Source organism: Malus domestica, chromosome 02 (assembly GCF_042453785.1).
Source record: "Malus domestica chromosome 02, GDT2T_hap1".
NCBI classification, from domain to species: Eukaryota; Viridiplantae; Streptophyta; class Magnoliopsida; order Rosales; family Rosaceae; genus Malus; species Malus domestica.
This window is the reverse complement of record NC_091662.1, coordinates 29,711,225-29,717,668: the sequence shown is the minus strand read 5'-3', so window position 1 is coordinate 29,717,668 and position 6,444 is coordinate 29,711,225. Positions and strand designations below refer to the sequence as shown.

Below are 6,444 nucleotides of genomic sequence, written 5' to 3'. Positions count from 1 at the left end.
ATGTCTGTGCACGTGCATTTTTTAAATTACTATGTGACCTTGTCTTCGTGTCCTATTATTGTGAGATGTGTGCTCTGTGTGAGCCGTCTCGGGTTTAGAATGAGAGGTTAGCTCTCAACTCACTTGGTCCTTTCTTCCACAGACTTCAAAAACCCTAGCTCGAAAAAAATTTCATGAGCTACAACTGTTTTCAGAAAATTTTGAGCAAACACTACAAGACAGCACCACATTTATCACAGTTAATTCACCATTGATGAAATTGTGATTCTATGTTTAACTTCTACAGGTGCGTCCTCTGTATATTTCTATAATTTCAATTTCTGAAATATCTATTGTTTATTAGATTTTACTTTCGATATGGTCACTATTGTTTATGGTTTATAAAAAGATAAAATCTATGTTTATGGTATTGGTTTGGTTAATCTTGTATAGTATATATTTGCAGAATTATACGTAGTGGCTCTATTTAGTAGGTTCATAATCTAATCATGTGTTTTATCTTTTCTCAAGGACTCCTCTTATTATAATTTTGTCAAGAGTTCAATTGCAAAGGAATGCATGAGTAGAAAGGTTTAGAGGCAGAAACTCTATTCACTTTTCTTGATTGAGATCAAATGTATATTTCCACCTATACGAGTACCAAGATTTTTTTTCTTGTGATCCATATGCTTATGTCCATGCAAATAGAGAGTCAGCAATTGTTGAGGCTCAAGTATTAGGGGCAATAGTTCACTCTCAAGGTCCTTTGTTTGGAGATGTTCAAAGAAATCTGAAGTCTTCAAGTGTTCTTGTTATTGGAGGCATATTTGATACTTTGTGGATAGTTTGGTATTTCTAGTATAACTCATCGTTAGCTTTAGTGTGCAGTTTGTAATATTTGATTTTGCGATTTGTTTATGTAATTATTATATTGTAGTAAATTTGTTTATATATTAAATGATTTATTATTATTATTTTTTTATTTTTGGAAATTTTTTTATGACGGTCATTAGCCGTGGTCAATTTGTAATTCACAACGGCTATAATGAATGTGGTGTTAGATCACAATCTACCACGGGCACAATCCGTGTTTATTTCACATTTGACAACGGGCATAGTCCGTGGTAGAAACTAAGATTTTCTATCACATCCAGATTACTAACGGGCACAGTGCCCGTGGTGGATTGCAATCTATCATGGGCATTGACCGTGGTAGATGAGCTTTTTTCTACTAGTGAAAATTGTTTTAGACCTTCACCTATGTTGAACTTAGCTCATAGCTACTGCGCAGAGATCTTTTGGAAGAGATTCTATTTTGATTTCTTTCAATCTGTAAGGGTTCGATTGATTAAATCAGCTTTAGCTTTTTTAATTTAAATATGCACATTATTTCATTTGCATTTCTCATTGGTGCCACATGTGAAGAGCTAAGGAATCATGGCCGCCAGACGGACCCTACTTGAAGAAATTCAAGTTGCACAGAGATAAAAGCTGTTCTTTAAAATAAGTCTAGTTGGGATTAAGTTTGATAGAAATCAGAGTTGGAATTATGTTATTGTAATTTCTCTCCGACTTTTAACTCAATAAATTATTCAAAGAGTCCATTGATGGAGATAACTTTTTCTTTTTAAATTTATTATTATTAAGAAGAGGGATGATTCGAAACTATTAAAACCTCAGCCAGTAATATTTTACTATATTCAATATTGAATAAAGAGAAGTACAAAGTGTTTGGTGCACGTCACTTTGTATAAAGAGATGTAATGTCATGTAACACATGAGAGCTATCTTCCGATTGAATAGATTCCCCTTACTAGATTTGGAGTAAACCTACGTTTTTGATACGGAACTCAAACTTGAACCACATATTATGCTTAGCTTCATCTTACAGTAACAAAAAGGAAAGCAACCATTTACTCCAGCACTCAAGGATCAAGGTCCTCGAATCGACTCTACAAGCCCACAATATCGTTTGTATAAATTTTTTTTTTTTTTTTGAAATAAACTTAATAAGATAAAAATGAAATACAAATGAGGGGGACATAAAGTCAAACCTCACTGATGGAACTAACATAGCAAGTAACATGATAAGGGAACCCCACTTACAAAGAAAACATATGAAAAAAAATCATCTGAAACGATAGCTAGTAGAAGCAGAAAGATCATAAATATAAGCAAACGCTGCACATGAAGAAACGTTGGACCACCAGTAACATGCATCGTGATTTGCACCAAAGTTAGCTAAGGCATCAGCTACACAGTTGCCCTCGCAAAAAATATGGGAAACAAAAACATGCATATGCCTAATCTGCCACAAGCAATTGCTCCAATCAACACGCAAATACCAAGGAATAGTAGAACTAGGGAGAGTTTAAGTAGTGAATCACCGTAGTTGAGTCCGTCTCCAACCAAATGTGATGGCGTTCAGGCACCCAGGCAACTCGAATAGCCTCAATTATAGCAAGAACCTCAGCTACAATTGAACTACAAAAATTCGTGGATGATGCAAAAGCACCCAAAGCAATACCTTGAGAGTCCCAAAATACACCACCATAACCTGCACGACCTGTAGACTTGAATGACCCATCAACATTCACCTTGATCCATGGTACCCCACCCTAGGAGGTTTCCATACAACAGGAATGAAATGTGGGGTAGAAGACAACAAAGGAGAAACACCTAAAGTCTGAAAAATAGGAGCACTTGACGTAGAAGGGACCGAAGAAAAAACCAAAGAGGCAGATTCTTTAGAAACGTAAGAATTCTCGCCTTGACATGAGCCATACATAGCTTAGCACCCTCAAAACGAATCTTGTTTTGTAAAGACCATATGCTCCAAATAGCATTACAAACAACAAGCACCCACAAACGGCAAGAAGAGGAAGACAAAGCAACAAGGAAAGGGGATGAAAAAAGATTTTCCAAGGAACCACGTTGTACATATGGTCGATTAAAAAGGAGTGACAACCAATTCCAAATTTCTTGAATAAATGGGCACTCAAAAAATAAGTGCAAAACAGACTCGGCAGCATTCGAACAAAAACAACAAATAGAAACCAAAGGCACTCCATGATGCTGAAAGTGATCATCAGTAAGAAGACGTCCATGCAAAGCTTTCCAAGTAGTAATACTTTTCCTAGGCTAAATGGAGGAATCCCAAATGGCTTTACCCCAAACCAGCTGGGAATTATGACCATTAAAATAAGAAAAAGCATCCTTAGCAGTCATGAGACCTGATGAAGAACTTGTCCAAATAAGTTTATCAACACCCGCCTCCAAAGAAATAGGAGTCGAGGTGAAAGTCTCAGCAATAACAGGAAAGGATGAAGAAAAATTAGTAGGCAATACCTAACCATTTGGACCAATAAAATCACAAACCTTAGCTTTCAAAGCGGATGCCACATGATGATGGATGCCTAAGCTATGCGCAATTGGCTCTCCAAGCGAGTTATCCATCCAAAATCGAACTTGAGAACCATCACCAATTAACCATTGTAGTTGAGGCAAAAGATCCAAAAATATTTTCTTTAGACCAAGCCACACTGAAGATTTCTTATAAGAAGAAGCAATTGAGAAACCTTTAGCCAAAAATCAAGATCTCAAGAAAATAGATGCAAGAGAATCAGAAGAAACTACATCCCAACAATGTTTGAGAAGTAGAGAACGATTCATTACTATAACGTCTCGAAGACCAAGACCCCCTTCCTCTTTCGGACAACAACATATACGCCAGGCCACAAGTGGCACACCACGATTGTTTGGGTCACCGAACCAAAAAAAAATTTCGCATCCAACTTTGAACTTGTTTTAGAAGCAAAGAAGGCCATTCATAAACCTGAAAAGCGTAAACCAATAAACTTTGGATAATAGAAGAAAGCAATTCCAAACGACCTGCCTGAGACAATAAGGCACCTTTCCATGAGGCTAACTTTATCCGCACCCTATCTGTAATAGCTTAGAAATAAGCTGTTTTGGCCAACCTTGAAAAATAGGTACCCTTATATAAGTGAAGGCAAGGACCCCAAAGTTACCCTAAGAGTACGGAGAATGGAAGTTTGACGCGGGCGAGCGAAACGACCCAAAAAAGCAAGTGACTTGGCCCTATTAATAAATTGCCCTGAATTTTTACCATACTCCTCAACAAATCTCATTAGCATCTGTAGATTACGCTTAGTGTCTCGCAAAAAAACAATTATATCATCTGCGAATAAAACATGAGAAGGGAGAGAAACACCTTTTGGAGCAGACATTGGAAGTAGTTTACCTTCCATCACAAGAAGCGAAAGACCTCTACTAAATACCTCTTCCGCTAGGCAAAACAAAAGAGGAGACAACAGATCCCCCTGTCGAACACCTTTAGAGCAAGAAAAATAGGCTGAGAGAGATCCATTGATCGATATCGAAAGATAGGCAGAGCATAAAAGAGCCTGCACCCAGTCCACAAAAATATTAAAAAATCCAAATGAGCGAAGGACCCACAGTAGAAAATTCCAATCTATAGTATCAAAAGCCTTCTTAATGTCAAATTTTATTGCAACATTCCCACCAAAGCATTTAGCATCAAGAAGATTCATACATTCAGAGGTTAAAATAATATAATCAGAAATTGAACGACCCCTTGTAAAAGCACTTTGTTGAGGCGAAATAATACGAGAAGTGATAGGCCTCAAACGATCAGCAATAATTTTAGTAATAATATTGAAAGAAAAATTGGCAAGGGCAATGGGCCGCATCTGGGAAACAGAGTCAGCATTTGGGATCTTAGGAATAAGCACAATCATGTTGGAATTGAAATGAGGAAGGACCAAACCATGCTTAAAAAAAACTACAAACAACACTAACCACCTCTAAACCCACAATGTTCTAGCAATTAACAAAAAAACAACCTCCAAAACCATCCGGGCCAGGCGAACTAAAAGAATCCATTGAACAAATTGTTTTAAAAAATTCCTCTTCTGATGGAAGAACAGTGAGGGCAAGATTATTATCCACCGAAACTAATTGGGGGATAACGCGCTCCACCAGACCTGTATTAACCACATTATTATCAGCTGCAAACATGTCAGAAAAATAAGAGATAATATGATCCTTAATAGCATTTTGATCCTCCAACATCACATCCCCGTTACGAATGTGTGAAAAAGAATGATGATGCTTCCTATAGCGAATCATGGAGTGAAAAAAAAGAAGTATTGCGATCACCATCAGATAGCCAACGAACACGAGATTTGTCCCTTAAAAAAATACCTTGAATCCGAAGGGCGTCATGAGCCTTTAAACGCAATTCCTCCTCCTTGGACAATCTATCATAAGTAGGGCCCAAAGTATCAATTTCATTTTGAATATGATCAAGATCACTCATGGCAGAATCCACATTCACATGAATATTACCAAAATATGACTGGTTCCATGTTTTCAAATTTTGTTTCAAGTTGCGGAGCTTAGCGGATAACACAAACATTGGAGTCATGCCAAACAGTGGCCACAAATGTCATAAAATCAAGATACTTGAACCAAGCTCTTTGAAAACGAAATGGAGATCGAGCAACCACCTCCACCTTTGAAAAAGACAATAATAAAGGATAATGATCTGAACATAAGAGCGTGAGAGTAGAACATTCTGAAATAGATCACATATCGATCCAAGAAAAATTGCATAGGCACCGATCTAAACACATCTCAACTTTCCTGTGAACCCCATGACCCCAAGTGTATGCTAACCCTTTCGTAGGAAGGTGGACCAATTCACAAACAGAAGACATCATCTGAAATTCAGAGCACGAGTTAGCATTTGGCAGTACACCCCCGCGCTTCTCATGAGCACCCAAAACACAGTTGAAATCACCAATGACATCCCATGGACCATTAACAAAGGAAGACTTCACATAAGTAAGATCATACCATAACTGACGTCGTGCAAACACCGTTGTTTTAGCATAAACACAAGTAATAATACAAAATACTGAGTCTAAGATACAAGAAACTGTAAGCTGTTGAGCAGTTGCGGAAAGCACAGTTAAAGTGACATCAGCATGACAAAGTAACCAAAGATTGGGTTTTTGAGATCCACGATCATTGGTAGCCACACGAAACAATCTCAAAGTTCTCCACACGGAAGCCTTAGGGTTGGTTTGGTATTGTTGTGCTTTGAAAAAAAGTTGTTTCTGCTGTGCTGTGAGAATAAGCAGCTGTGAAATAAAGCAGCAGAGTGTTTGGTAAACTTTTTTTGTAAAAATGCGTTTGAAAAAAAAAAATAGTATTATAGTGTTTAGTAAACTTTTATGTAAAACAGATGTGAAAAAAAACCGGTTTTTTCAAAACCGGGTGCTGCAGCTTCTTGTTTTTGGCTTTTTCACCCAAAACTGTGAAAAAAAGCTAAAGCTGAATGTTTACCAATCACGAAAAACCTCCCAGCTTTTTTTTATACTAGTTTTTTTCAGAATCACCTCAGTACCAAACCAGGCT

At 37.3% G+C, this 6,444-nt stretch overlaps 1 long non-coding RNA gene across 1 annotated transcript; it reads left to right on the top strand.

The window, feature by feature from the left end:
- The first annotated feature begins 243 nt into the window (after window positions 1-243).
- Window positions 244-953, top strand: LOC103426906 (uncharacterized). Its single transcript, XR_528189.4, has 2 exons — window positions 244-286; window positions 511-953. It is a non-coding gene; the product is annotated as an uncharacterized lncRNA (long non-coding RNA).
- Window positions 954-6,444: the final 5,491 nt, after the last annotated feature.